We start from the raw sequence: 15,159 nt of genomic DNA, 5'->3' as shown, positions 1-15,159 counted from the left end.
TTAACACTAGATAAACAACCTGTCAATCAAATTATAGATCTCTGACTTTCTTCAAATTGCTAATCCTCTGCATAACTCATATAAAGTGGACATATTCCAAAATTTTGAATGTTTTGGTACATAAAGCTTATAATGATCCAATTGAAATCTCAAAATGTTTTTTTCTTGCTCAGTGAAATCTTGAGGATAAAACTTCTCAACTTATAAGTTGCATATATCATCAATCTTAAATTATTAGTATGCATCTTGAGGGCTTAGAGTGGCACTAAGAATAAGAAGTTCCACTGCATGCTCACTAAATCTCTTATTTAGTTCTTGCAATTGGAAGTCTATTGCAACAGTAAATAAATCAATTCTAAAATGATACTCCATTGTCATCGAAGATTCTTCATCTTAGCGACAAGACCTATCTAGAGCTCTAGTGTAACAAGCATTCATATCAAGAACATCAATTTCATTTTCTTTTTCACAAAATGATTTAATAGTATCGAGGAAAGGCTACCACTCTTCATTTATCAACTTTTGAATAAGTAATTTTGCAATTGAAACTACACTCTTGGGATTTAAAATGTCTTGAGAATTTTGTTGTAAACTTTGGCAAAGAGAATTAGTAAATCCCATTCATCAAATGCAAGATCAAAACAAATTCAAATGATGTTAATACCATATAAGCCACTTCAGTATCACCACGTTGAGAATAGTTGATTCCCTCCTTTGAGATAGTGTTAAGAACTGAGCAAGTTGCACGAAACATTTTTATCAAGCTACAAACATAATAAAAATGATAAGACCATTGAGTATCTCCAGTTCGTTGCCAAATACCAATTTGGTTTGCCCCCCTTATAGTCTCAATTTCATTATAAGCAATCAGACTTTCAATCTCAGCAACTTGAGCAGATTGCAATTGATCATTGCATTTTGAAGAATCAACAACAATATAGATAGTAGAATTCAAATGGACAAAGAATTGATGAATATATTTTGCTTCTCTAGATGTTGCAATTAAAGCTAATTGCAGCTTATGAGCAAAGCAATGCACATAATATGCATAAGGACATTCTTTAAGAAATAAAGCTTGTAGCCCATTCTATTCACCACGCATATTACTACCTCCATCATATCCTTGACTTTGAATATTCTCAATTTGTAGGTCGTAAAGAGAAATTACATCACATATCTCATTTTTTAAAGTTAATACAATAGTATCTTTGACATAGATCATATGAAAGATCTCTCACTAATAAAACCATTTTTATCAACAAATCTCAAAATAATTGCCATTTGCTCCATTTTTTACTTATTCCGAGCTTCATCAACAGGAATGCAAAATTTGGCATCCCCAATTTCTTTATGAATCACATCTTGCACTTTAGTTGCAAAGATATGCAAAAATTTCTTTTTGAATTTGGGGTGATGTATATTTGGCATTCCATGGAGCATTTTCCAAGACAACTCCAACAACTTCATCATTAAAAGTTGCTAAAACTTTATCAAGTCAATGTATTTGCCTTGATTTTTTGAGTCCGCGCTTTCATCATGACCTCTAAATATACATGCTTGGAATGCTAGCCATCGAACACCATCTATTAAGATTTTAAGTCACAATCAATTATTCTCCATTTCTTGTTATGATTGTTTTTCAATTAAATTGCCATTATGCCGTGAATAATTCTTTATATCATTACAACATTTCATAACAATTTTATGTGGTTAGTTTGGATCTTTCCCCACATGCCCCATTAAAGGAAAATTCATTCCATCATTCACAATTTCCCAATTGTTAAAACCTTGCACTAGAAATGCGTATGATCTCGAACGGCCTGTCGATTTCTTAGCAAAAATGTAACATGGATGACAAAATATGGCATCCTTGGAAATCGAATACTCCTACCAACTTGAGTATGTTTGGAACTAAGAAGCTTGAAATCGATGACGATGATTATCTGGTTCTGAAAGTAGATATTCTGGAAGATTGGGTTGACATAGATCAGCTTTAAGATAAGCATGTCGCATTTCATCTTGTAAGTTAATAGGAATTCCTTTATTTGCAGACGTGATCTTGAATCCATTTCTTCAAGATGGATTCTTGGATATTTTGAAGGCGCTTATCAGTTATTGAAGCATTAAGATTCGTTGTTAACGATCTATCTAAAGGTGTATTAACCTCTAAATGACTCACATATTTTTTTCTTAAAGAATGAATTGATTGTTTTTGGTCTGCTCATATTTTTTTAAGCTGTAAGAAGAAATTATAGATCAATAAATTAACTTGAAAAGTACCTAAAAATATAAGATTTTTGTTATAAATTTTTACTCATAATAGTTCTTATTAGCATTAACAAGCGGAAAAGCAACAAATAAATTAATCAAACAAACCCATCAAATTAGAAAGAAAAAAAACACTAATCAAAGTAATTATTCAAAATCTTAATTTAGTAGCATCACAAACGCATAAAAATATAAACTACTTGCAAAATAAACTAAACACAATTAATATGGTCTAAGAAAAATGAATGCCTTTCAATGAATTAACATTATCTTGAGGGATTTCTTGAAAACAAATCAAACACAATAATGTGCTAGCTGAATGTTATAAACCAATAAAAACAAATAATGAATTAGAAGGAGTTTTTTATATCTTCCAAATTGTCTTCTAAATTGATTATGTATTTTAAAGATGAATATTAATTTAATAGAATATATATATATAAAATACAATCTAATTTGGAGGAGTTTTTTCCCTCTAAAATCAAAGTGTTGCATTTTAATTAGTACTTCAACGCCTAGTTTTCACATTACACTAATAGATTTAAATTCTACTACACTAATTAATTTTACGCATACCTTTTAAATTTCTCCCACACTAATTAATTTTAGTGCTACTATTTTAATTTGAACATAATCCATGCCAATTAAAACATCGTAAAGAAAATTATGAACATGTCATTGCAATTTGTCTTGTTCATGAATTGTTTTATGACTGTTAAAAGTAAAACACTTAAGATTCTCTTGAGTGTTTTTGAATTTATTGAAAAAAATTAGATAAGATAGTTATTATAGTTTATAGTTAGATTCTCATATTTCTATTTTCTTTTGCGCTTTTTTTTTTTTTTTTTCTCTGTAAGCTTCTTAAGAGTTCTATCAATTAAAGACTAAATATTGAAATAGAAATAAATAAATAAATAAATAATAAAGACTAGATCTCCTCACCTCAAGTCTATACCATACTAAGTATTTATTTTTTTCCTTAAAGTTTCCTTATCATCTCTTTTACTCTTTGACCAAATCTCCTCACGTCACGCCTACCAAGTCATATATATATATATATATATATATATATATATATATATATATATATATATATATTTTCTCCTTACACTTTCTTTCTTATCTCTTTTAGTCTTTACTCTTTGGCCTTATCTTCTCATCTTTCAGACCTTCACTTCAACTCTTCATCAATCTGTTAGAACATATGAACATATTATGCTCAACTAAAATGCTCAACTTACCTCTAGCCATCTTTGCTCAAACGTTTCCAAGAAGATCTGAAGAACAAAAAAAATATTATTTGAGAGATCTTCTAACCTATGCCTTACTGTATTGCCGTACTGATGGTGTACACAGGCTGTATATTTATAGGCTATGTCAGGGACCATCAAATATAGTAAACATCGTATTGTTCCTCCCATTAAGGAAACAATATTATTAATTGATTTTAAAATCAATTAAACGATTCCATTACGGTAATTTAAATTAATAGAAATTACCATAACCGTAATACCGTATATTATATTTATTTATTAAATATAATAAATACCGTATATGTGGAGATAATATCTTACATTCTCCCACTTGGCCTTTATGACACACGACCTTATGGTATTAGGTTCTTTAGTTTGGCCAATCATTTATGGAATCCCACTCAAATAAGAAATGTTTCACATGAATCATGACGGTAAAACCATTATAAAATTAGGTCGTCCCTTCCATGTATCATAATGTAAAACACTCCTTACATGAGTACTTTATAGATAGTCAAGCTTTATGAATGAACTTCCTATAAGTCATTCGGGTCCAACTTTATTTATCCTCATGGATAAAATAACAAATGTGCACAAAATATTTATTATAATAACTTCATGTCTATAGACCAAAAAGAGACAAACCAACTTAACAAGCAAAAAATGAATTAATGAGTTTCATATATTTCGCATGACTTTAAACTTTCTTTACTGGTAAACTTTTAGTCATGGGATTCGCAATCATTAATTCAGTACTTATATGCTCAATAGACCCTTTATGTCTCTTAAGACCCTTTCTACTATCTACACAATCAGCAAAACTCAAATCTAAACAACTAACCACCTCCAAATGGAAAGTGTATCTTTAGGTTAAGTTGTACTTCTTGGTTTCTTGCATATACCGCAAGACTTTATTTGCAGCATTTTATTGACCCAATATTCTTACTGTCAATCCAATGGTTAAGTCTAATGCAAGCATATGCTTGCATTAGGTTGCATAATGCAGATGCTTACAAAAAAAACTTTTCATCTGCACTTGTTCCAATACGTTTTGGGACATTAATCTGTATTGAATTGGTCTCTCTTAATTGTTACTGAAGGTGCAAAACCCTTCATTCTAAATCTTCCCAAAACTTTTTTCAATGTAGGCCTTCCGTGACAATTATGTTAATGTTCTTTATGTCTCAGTGAATCTCTATGTCAAAAGACATAAGAGGTTTCACCAAAATCCTTCATTTTAAAGTTTTTGTGAAATGAACATCATGTAGCAAACCTAAATCACCACTTGCAAAAATAATATCTACATATGGGTCTAGAAAGATTACTTTACTCCCACTGACCTTAATGTATATCTACTAATTAACAAGATTTTCAATAAACAATGAAGCAACAACCTTGTAAAAAGTATACCATCGATGAGAGATTTGTCACAGCCCATAAATAGAATTCTTTAATTTGCAAGCATTCTGACTGTTATTTATAAAACCTTTTGGTTGTTTCATGTGAAACCTCTTACTTAAGATCCCCATTCAGGAAGGTTGTTCTCACATCCATTTGATGTAGCTCTAGGTCAAAATGAGCTACTATATCACAATGTGAAATTATCTCTACTCATGGCTTGTGAAAGTAAATTTGGATCATCTTTAGGTCCGACATCAAAATCATACTCTTGAGGTATACAACATAATCACTAGAGATTGTTGATCTCCTTATTCTATAGTATTTTCTTAATTCTACTTTCTCTGCATTTTGCAAAGTCTAAGTAGATTCAAACCGAACCTATTCTTCATGAGTTGACAATTCTAAAACTGATTGTAGCTAAGGGTAATCAATTTGATTTTCCATAAGTACAATCAAACAACCTTCATATGAAGGGGCTTCAATCAACTCTCATGTTTCTTCTAAGTAAAACCTTTTGAGGATAGACACTCCCACTAGGTTTAACATCCTCTAGAAATTCTACAATCAATAGCTCTAGAGTTATATGAAGGATAATAAAACTTAAAACCCCTTAGAGTTTACTATATAGCCTATAAAAGCTCAGCTAGTTGTCCTTGAATCTAATTTCCTTAGGCGAGGATTGTAAATCCCATCTTTAACAAGGCAACCCTATATGTGTAAATAATTTAAACTTGGCTTCCATCTATTTTATAAAAGGTGTCTTAAGGACAATCTTAAATGGAATCCTGTTTAACATATGCATAACGGTCTTCAAGGCTTTACTCTATAAGGGTAATGGCAAATTAGTATTACTAATCATTTCCCTTTTGTGTGTACCTACCATAATACTCTTTGCCTATATCAGATCTTATGATCTTCATATTGTTTCTCTTCTTCTTCCTTATAAGTATTGAAAGCATTCAATACCTCAGCCTTATCATTTAGAAGATAGAGATACATAAACCTTATATAGTCATCACTAAAAGAGAAAAAATATTTTTGACCATTTAGCAATGAGTATGAAAAGGTCAACACCTATCAATGTACATGATCTCAAGAATGTCAAAAGGCTCTCTTCGGCACTTTTAGTAGTCTTGTTGGTATGCTTTCCCTTATGCAGTCTACATAAGTACCAAAGTCAGTAAATTATTATTTACTGACTTTTATTTTCTGTATGGAGATATATTTCAATCTCTAATGCCATAACAAGAGCATTTTTAAATTCACAAAGATTCCACTTTATGTCAACATCAATACGTAGAAAATTTTGTTTCAAAAGTTGGGATATAGGTCAATTTTAAATAGACTTTAAATAGACCCTCAACCAAAATTCCACCCAAAATAAGAAAAAATTTCAAGTTTAAAATTGAAATTTTTAACTAATTAAACTAGAAAATATATTTCGAAAAGATTATGGAATATAAAACATTTTTGAGGTCAAAATTATAACTGAATTTTAAAATTAACCTATAGATCCCAACAACGTCCAATTATATATATATAAACACGTGTTCTACATTTGTTGACAATGTGGATCGTTAAACCATAATCAATCCACAACATATTTAAATGAGTCACTAAAAGAGATTCACGACATACTAGATATATGAGATTATCTTTATTTTAAGTCATTTCTCATACTTTATTCAATCTTTCTTTACATACACTTAGTTTTCCTTATTGCAAGAGAAATAGGTATCTTGATTGCCATAATACTTTATTGGCACCTTATTCTCATGCTTTAATTGTTGGGCATAATTGCATTTATTGGTCTTTCCCTTAACATGAGTAACCATGTGAACACTTTATGGATTCTCTCATATTCTTGAACATACATGGTCAGGAGTTTATTTACTAACCAATTATCCTTATGTATGCCTCAAGATAAAATTCCATATTTAGAAGAGAGAATTCAAAAAATGAAATAGACCAATAATGACTCAAAATCTCAATCTTTAGGGACTTAAGCTAAGCTATAATATCTTTAATTCCCATAATGGGATTAGAAACACTCAAATGAAAAAGCATATTAATCTTTTTCCAGTCAGAAAAATATTACCATAAAGTATTTGAACATAAAACTACCAAAATGTAGAGTAATAGGAATAGCTGCAATCACCAAGAAAATTAAAATAAGAATACTTTAATGCTATGAAGTAACTTTATTTTAAATTAGCCAATGCCAATTTAAACAGTAAATTTCAACCTACATTTGGGAAAAGGTTGCATCACGCATGAATTCACTCTTTATTAATAAGACTACTAAATTTAAATATTAATAAATAAAATTCTCCGTATCTTTGGGCAACCGAGAGAAATTTTACTTTTAATACTAATTTTTTTTATCTTATTCTAATTAAGTCATAAAAATAAAAACTTCCCTTTGGGGATAAGTAATTAAATTTATGAATTAATTACAACACGATGCTAATTTTTCTATATGAAGTTCATGTGTACGATAAGGACCCTAATTATTATAAAATTAGGATGCTTTGGCTCTCCCAAAATCATAATAATCATGCTGCAATTCATGAACATCTTATAAAATTCTTTACAAGGTTCATGCGTGTAATCATGATGTAATTATTGAAAAATGAAAATTGACTTCTAAAATAAAGCAAGTGTGTGTGTGCACAATGTGTTAACAAAATAAATGCGGAAATAAAATAACACAAGATTTTTGTTAACGAAGTGGAAACTCAAGATAAGAAAAACCACTCCGGGGTAGCCAAACCCAGGATATCCACTATTCAGAAGACATGACTAGATACAAAGTAGTAACACTCACATACCCCTGATGCAGTGGTCGTACCTTGCTCTCTAACATGTAACCCAACACGAACGCCTCCCAACCAGGTCTCTTACCTGAAGGGGTCTTCAATGGAATTCTTTATCTTAGGGCCAACCCCTAAGATAGACTTCAGTTTAAGCGCAGCAACAGCACACACAACAACGGCTTCAGAGAGATCAACTCAGCTCAATAACCTTATAATATAGCTCTCTAAGCACTAGTGGAATTAAATACCGAATTCTTGCAGTTCTCAAGCCCAGGGGCCTTTATTTATAAGCTGAGGGTTCAAATGAGCGTCTGGCTTGATAAAAATGGGCGCTGTCCGGACGGACAACTGTGCGACCGAAATTCCAAAAATTTCGCTGAAAATCTTTCCTATTTGAGAGCCGCGTTCGGACGGTGTTGCCCTATTGTCCGGACGGTCGCACGTCCGCTGCAAGTAATTTCCATATAAAGGCTTCGCGCGTCCGTACCAGGAGGTTGATCGTCCGGACGGGTGATCTGATGCACGCAATTTCCATATTTGATATTCGCGCGTTTGGACCATGATCACTGGCATCCGGACGGTTGGATTTGAATTGCGATACTTGCCTTATGGATTTAACCCGTCCGGGAATCCACGTCGTCCGGACGGTTGCAGCAATCTTCCCATATTTGTGTCTTGGAAAGAAATCCTAAAGCTTGTCGAGCACTGAGGATCGTCCGGACGGGCTGCTGAAACGTCCGGACGGATGCAAGATGGAGCAGTTCGAAGCTTCTTGACATAGAGGAAGGTCCGGACGGAAAACCACATCGTCCGGACGGATGATGCTTTAGTCTGATGTGCGTCCGGATGGTATGACACGTCGTCCGAATGGCTGGAGCTTTGGACAGCTGGGCATCTGGACGGTATGACACGTCGTTCAGACGGCTGGCAGGGAACCGAATTTTCTGACTTGCAAACTGTGCAGAATCTTCTCGAAGCACTTCTGAATAGCGGAATCCCTGTTAAAAGGCATCATTACAACAAAGTGATTTTGTCATAATTCCAAGACTTTTCTAGCCAGAATTTTTCTAGATATTGTATTCTTGGATATTATTGTAAACACACCAGCATATATGATATTTTAAATTATTCTTAGGTCTAAGCATCGAGCGATTTACATATAAATGATATAAATTAAACAATCAAATATATATCTAAGATCATGTATTAAAGAAATAATAATTTTAATACACAGCACTGTAAATAATAAAGGGAATAAAATCTTAATGTAAAAGCATAAAATTAGGCTTAGCTTAATGGTTTGAAACTTGTCACTTAATGAACTTAAAGGTCCCAAGTTAAAATCCTCACATAAGCCCAATTTATCCTTATTTTCACAAAGTGCGAATGGGCTACAACATTGGGCAATTGGGTCGGGCTTTAGGGTCTATGTATAGGGCTGACTTGGTTTGGGCCAACCCACTTAAATGGGCTTTTATTTAAAATATAAATATAAATAAATATATATATATATATATATTTGTTTGGTTGGGCTTGGGTTAACAACCCTACCTAGTGGCCTAAACCTTTAGACTCGAAAACCTTAAGTCCCAACCAAAAAACAAACCTGACCCAGAAAACTTAATGGGTTGAAACCCTACCCGGTTCATCATATCTTCAACCCGAAAAACCCCTAACCCTAGCCACTGCTCCTTCACCTTCCTCATGCTCTACCACCGCCCGTAACAGTGACTGATCCTCATGCGGCAGCCTCTGCACGGCGACCTAGGGAGTTCGCCGTTTAACTTGAAATTGGGCGGTCCGTAAAGGTCGCCAGTCCCGATGATGGGACACCGAACGACGCCGGCCACGAAAAGGGCCGGCGTCTTCTGCAAGCGGCAAAGTCGGTGAATCACTGGTGTTGAGGAAATCAGCCGATTGGCCAGGGGCGACTGGGTGAATTTCTCGGCAGTGGGCTTGCGGTTTTGCAAATTTTCTAGTTTGTGCACAGTGGGTTTCATGGTGTCTCTAGCAGGTTTAGCATATACATTATGGAAAAATACCCACAATACCCATATCAAGACTGTGCGTGAGTTTCACAATACAAAAGCCACAATATTGCAATATTGCAAAACAGTGCGTAATAAAAAAAAAAAACTGTATGTGAACCATAAACACATGACCCGAGAGTCAACATAACCTAATGCTGACCAAAATAGCATAGAGGTTGCTCTGATACTACATATTGGAACATATAAACATATTATGCTCAACTAACATGGACAGCAGAAAATAAAAGATAAGGATCTAGGCTTATCTCTAGCCATCTTTGCTCAAGCATTTCTACGAAGATCTGAAGATCAAAAAAAAATATTATTTGAGGGATCTTCTAACCTATGCTTTACTGTATTGCCGTACTGATGGTGTACACAGGCTGTATATTTATAGGCTAGGTCAGGGACCTTCAAATATGGTAAACACCGTATTGTTCCTCCCATCAAGGAAACAATATTATTAATTGATTTTAAAATCAATTAAACGATTCCATTACAGTAATTGAAATTAATAGAAATTACTATAACCGTAATACCGTATATTATATTTATTTATTAAATATAATAAATACCGTATATGTGGCATATAGGCCATATATGGAGATAATATCTTACACAATCATCACACCTCATGTCACTGAGTCACGACTTCTTAAAGAATCAAAAACGACATAGAAAAAAAATGGTGCCTTTCTCTTCTTAGCTCTCAATTCCCACTCAATCATTCCCCGATTCCCACCTTCTTTTCCTTCTCTTATGGACCTACAACTATTTCTTTTAGAAAAGCCCCAAATTCCAAAGTATAGATCATATTATAGTCTATAGACAAGTGAGAGCAAAGAACTCACAAGACACTGATGCCTGCGGTTGGTGGTGCGTGGACGGCCAACGGTGGATGTACAGATAGATCGACAAACCGACAGATCGTGGTCTTTCCAAATCGGTTCTTAGAATCTCAGTTCTCTCGCCTCCTGGTATTTCCACAACCCAAGAGTTTTTTCTTTTTCTTGGGGCTGGGTCACATGGTGAGATTGAGAGAAATTTAAGAGTTGTTGAAAAGCAAATTTTGCCCCCTTTCCCCTTGTGCAGTGTGCACTTTTTGATTGACAAAGAGTTGCCGTGTTAGAGAGGATCAAAGGAACGATTTTTTTTATCAGCCCATATATATATATATATATATATATTCAGTTTACCTATCTACAACCTATGTACGTGGCTTCGTGCAACAATTTTTTTTTTTTTTTAGTTTCAGGTACAGCCTGTTGTGACTAAGGGCATCATATGGTTAGTAGTCTAATAGAGTAAATTTTTAGGGGAGTGAATTTTCATTTTTTCCGGGGCCATCAAATGGTTTTAGTATAAAAAATATATTTTTTTAAGGGTTTTAAAATTCTTTGAGGTTGCCATGGACGCTCCAACCTCTAACGAGCCTCCGCATCTAGTCATGTGAGATTGATGATAGAAACATAATATTTTATCTTAAAAAGAGAGGTTCCCAAATGAGACATAGTGAAAGACTTTGAAGTTCAATACTTTCTATTGATGTATTGCAAAGTATATATAAAACAAGAGTTTTCGTGATTTGAGATCAATTACGTAAATCCTATTTAGAATTTGAATCACAAGCGGAAGATCAAATTATCTATCTATCTATATTTGTATTACAAAATAATAACTAAAGCTATTGATGCTATGAGAAGTGTCCTGCAATAGAGAGGGGACTTCACGTGTATCTACTGAGATGGTAGGGATATTGTTATTAGCCACCAGCAAGCTAATGGGGACAGAACAAACCATAAGCTTGTCACGTAGAAATGCAAATCGAGCAGAGCTGAGACCCTTAGTGAAGACGTCAGCAAGTTGATCATGATTGCTAATATACTTGATGGAGATATCGCGATTGAGTACCTTCTCTTGAATGAAATGGTAGTCAACTTCAATATGCTTAGTTCTAGCATGATAAATGGGATTAGAAGCAAATGCAAGAGCCTCAATATTATCACACTATAGACGAGGAGTAAAAAAAAAAAGGAATACAAAGATCCTTAAATAACATGTGCAACCAAAAGTGATCAGTGGTGGCAAGGGTCATGGCACGATATTCAGCCTCTATACGATATTCATACTAGAACGTGCAACCATAGATTTGTTTTAGTAGTCCAAGAAATTAGAGAAGAACCCAAAACAATGCCAATACCAGTTGTAGAACGAGGATCATCAGAATAATCTGCTTAGTCAGAGTCACAGAACGCCTGAAGAATCAAGGGACCTTTTGTATACCATAAGTCGTGGTCAATCGTTCCTTTAAGATAACGAAGGACTCGTTTAGCTGCTGTCCAATGATGAGTAGAAAGATTATGCATGTGTTGACATAATTGGTTTACAGAAAAGGCAATATCAGGGCATGTTAAAGTGCAATATTGCAAAGCACCCACTATCTAGTGATATTTAGTAATGTCAGTTGGAAATAAGGGATCTCCATCAGCAATGGACATCTTAAACCCAGTAAGGAAAGGGGAGGAAAATGGCTTGCCAACATTTTTGACTTGGGCAATAGGTCTGACGTGTATATAGCTTGCCTCATATGTAAACCTTGGGAGGACAGAATGGCTTGGATGCCTAAGAAGAAACTCAAGTTGCTGAGATCCTTGAGTTTAAACACCTGTTGGAGTTGAGCAATAATACAGGCAATATTGGGGGTAGATGTACCAATAAGGAGGATATCATCCACGTAAATCAAGAAGTAAAGATGCACATGTCCATGATGAAACACAAATAAAGGGCTGCCAACAGAGGAAGAAACAAACACAATATCCAGCAACATTTGAGAGAGGCGTGTAAACCAAGCACGGGGTGCTTGTTTAAGACCATACATGACTTGTGCAATCTGCAAACATAACAGGGAAAATGAGAATCAATGAAGCCCCTTGGTTGTTCAATATAAACCTTTTCCAGTAAATGTCCATGGAGAAAAGCATTTGACATATCTAATTGTTGAATACTCCAATTGAACTGGACTGCAAGTGTAACGCCCCGCTTTTACAAAAAGTGTAAGTGAAATTTTTTGATTTTCACGTGACATTACTAACTTATCAGAGATAAATATTGGCAATGGATTATATATAAATATGATAAAGACTTGGGAATTGAATGACACTTCTGAGCTTCTACTAAAATACCTCAAAATAGATATAATAAGCCAGTCAGTATAATTACACAAAGCAATGGTAGTCATGCCTCACAGGGCAAGATAGTCATACAAGCCAAAATATCTAACATAACTGCCGAATTATAAATATTGTCTTGAGCTAGGTTAATGAACTACAACATGGTAGTTCCCAAAAAGGGAGGCGATCTAGACTCTAATACTAGTATCAGGATCCACCTAAACGTCTGGATAGTCCTGATATTCTTCTTCCTCATAACCTGATTTAACATATAATAAAAAGAAAACAACAACACAGAAATACTAAAGTGAGTCCATTGTTTCCCATAATAATATGAATGCTGATTTATTTAATAAATGCTACATAATGCAAATTGCCTTATAGTCACATGTATAAGCAAAATATAATCTATAGTCGCGAATCATAGACATAAATTCAATATAAACATAATCATAAGGCAATGACAGTTTTATAAATGCAGTGTTTTAGGTATTTCCCTTTTTCCACTCCTCTGTTGGCCTTGGCACGGTTAGAGTTTTATTTGAAGCCTTGGCTTCCTCACTTTAACTTTTAATTATATTCTTTGAGAGCCTTGGCTCCTGGAAACCTTGGTTTCCCTGGTGACCTTGGTACACCAGTTTTTGTATTTATTAATTTCTTTTTAGGTTTTTCCTTATTCACTAAGAACCTTGGAACTCATGTGAAGCCTCATGTACCCACTGTGGATCTTGATCCAACAGCTTGTTATTAGACAGATTATTAAGAATAATAAAATATGCAAAACCACATGCGCAAACAAGTAAATAAAACAGTATCATAAAATCATAGGAAAAATCAACCAGCTTCGTCCTCAGTAAGTATAGAGATACTTACTAATTTGCTTCAACGGTTCTCCTCAAAACTGCATAATCATAATCAATAATAATAGATTAATTAAAGGTAGTACAAAACAATTATTATTATCACTATATTTATTCAAGAAATTATTATAACAATGATTCTAATACTTCTATTTATAAGTTGGATGACGTAACGGTTTTAATATTTGGTTTTATTAATTATGATACTAATCGCCATTTTATTGAGTAATGAAACCACTATAAATATAATCAAATGTTTTCTTTTACTAACCATTAGTTCCAACTAATATATATATATATATATATATATATGCATATAACTCACACACAATCATTCCATCCCATTTGGGATTACCCACATATATAAATCCACACACACACACACTCCTTCTTCAAGCCCTCACTTTTATCAAAGTCTCACAATACCATATACATATACACATCACAAGTCATTAAACCCATAATCTCTCAACACACTCATTTTAGGTAAGAAATTCCAGCGCATATCTCCTTTTTAACACGCAAATTCTTATATTTATATTTTCTCGATTCACTTTACAACACATATCTTGCACTCATTTTCCTTCACACACAAACATGTTAACCATTTACACATATATCAACAACTCTTACACCATTACTTCACCAAAGCAAGAGCAAATCATAGTTTTAAAATAGCAAAAGGATTACTCACCAATTATTGAACCGAAACAGATCAAAGGAGGAAGGAAGAGTTGCTGTCCAAGTGAGTTGTGCTTGCTGGATTTTGGATTTAGAAGTAAGAGTTTGTTCTAACTTAATTTCCACTGATTTGAGGTAAAAAGGGAGCAATCTAAGGCTTAGTTTTGGCTTATAAGGAGCTTGAAAGCATGGTAAACCAAGGAGATTTTCATGCTCCAAGTCGCAGCACTAAAACAAAGAAGAAGACAGCATGGAGCTAAAATTTGGCTTTCTCTTCATGGAAATTGATCATCCATGCATACTATATATAATGACCTTGAATGGTTGAGATCAAGCCAGCAAAAAGATACTTCAATGGTCGGATTTGAGCCAACCAATCACCCAAAATCGTAGCCCAAATCCCCTAGGCTACTATTCCACATCTTTAGATAATGATTATATAAAATCTATAAAAATCTAGTTGGTTTTGAACTAAATTGGCTAACTAGACTAAGTAAGAGACTAACTAGAAGGGGTATAATCATCTGGTATCGAAATCATGGTGTGGGTCCAAGAATTGGAGGTTGAAAATCATTCATCGCTGTTTCAACGTAAACTGCACCGCATTGGATAATTAAGTAGCTCGATAGACTATTCAGCCGCTCGATCGACTTCGACTCAGAATTGCTCGATCGACCATA

This window comes from Alnus glutinosa, chromosome 11 (assembly GCF_958979055.1).
Source record: "Alnus glutinosa chromosome 11, dhAlnGlut1.1, whole genome shotgun sequence".
In the NCBI taxonomy this organism is placed as follows: domain Eukaryota; kingdom Viridiplantae; phylum Streptophyta; class Magnoliopsida; order Fagales; family Betulaceae; genus Alnus; species Alnus glutinosa.
Note: the sequence above shows the minus strand (reverse complement) of the source record.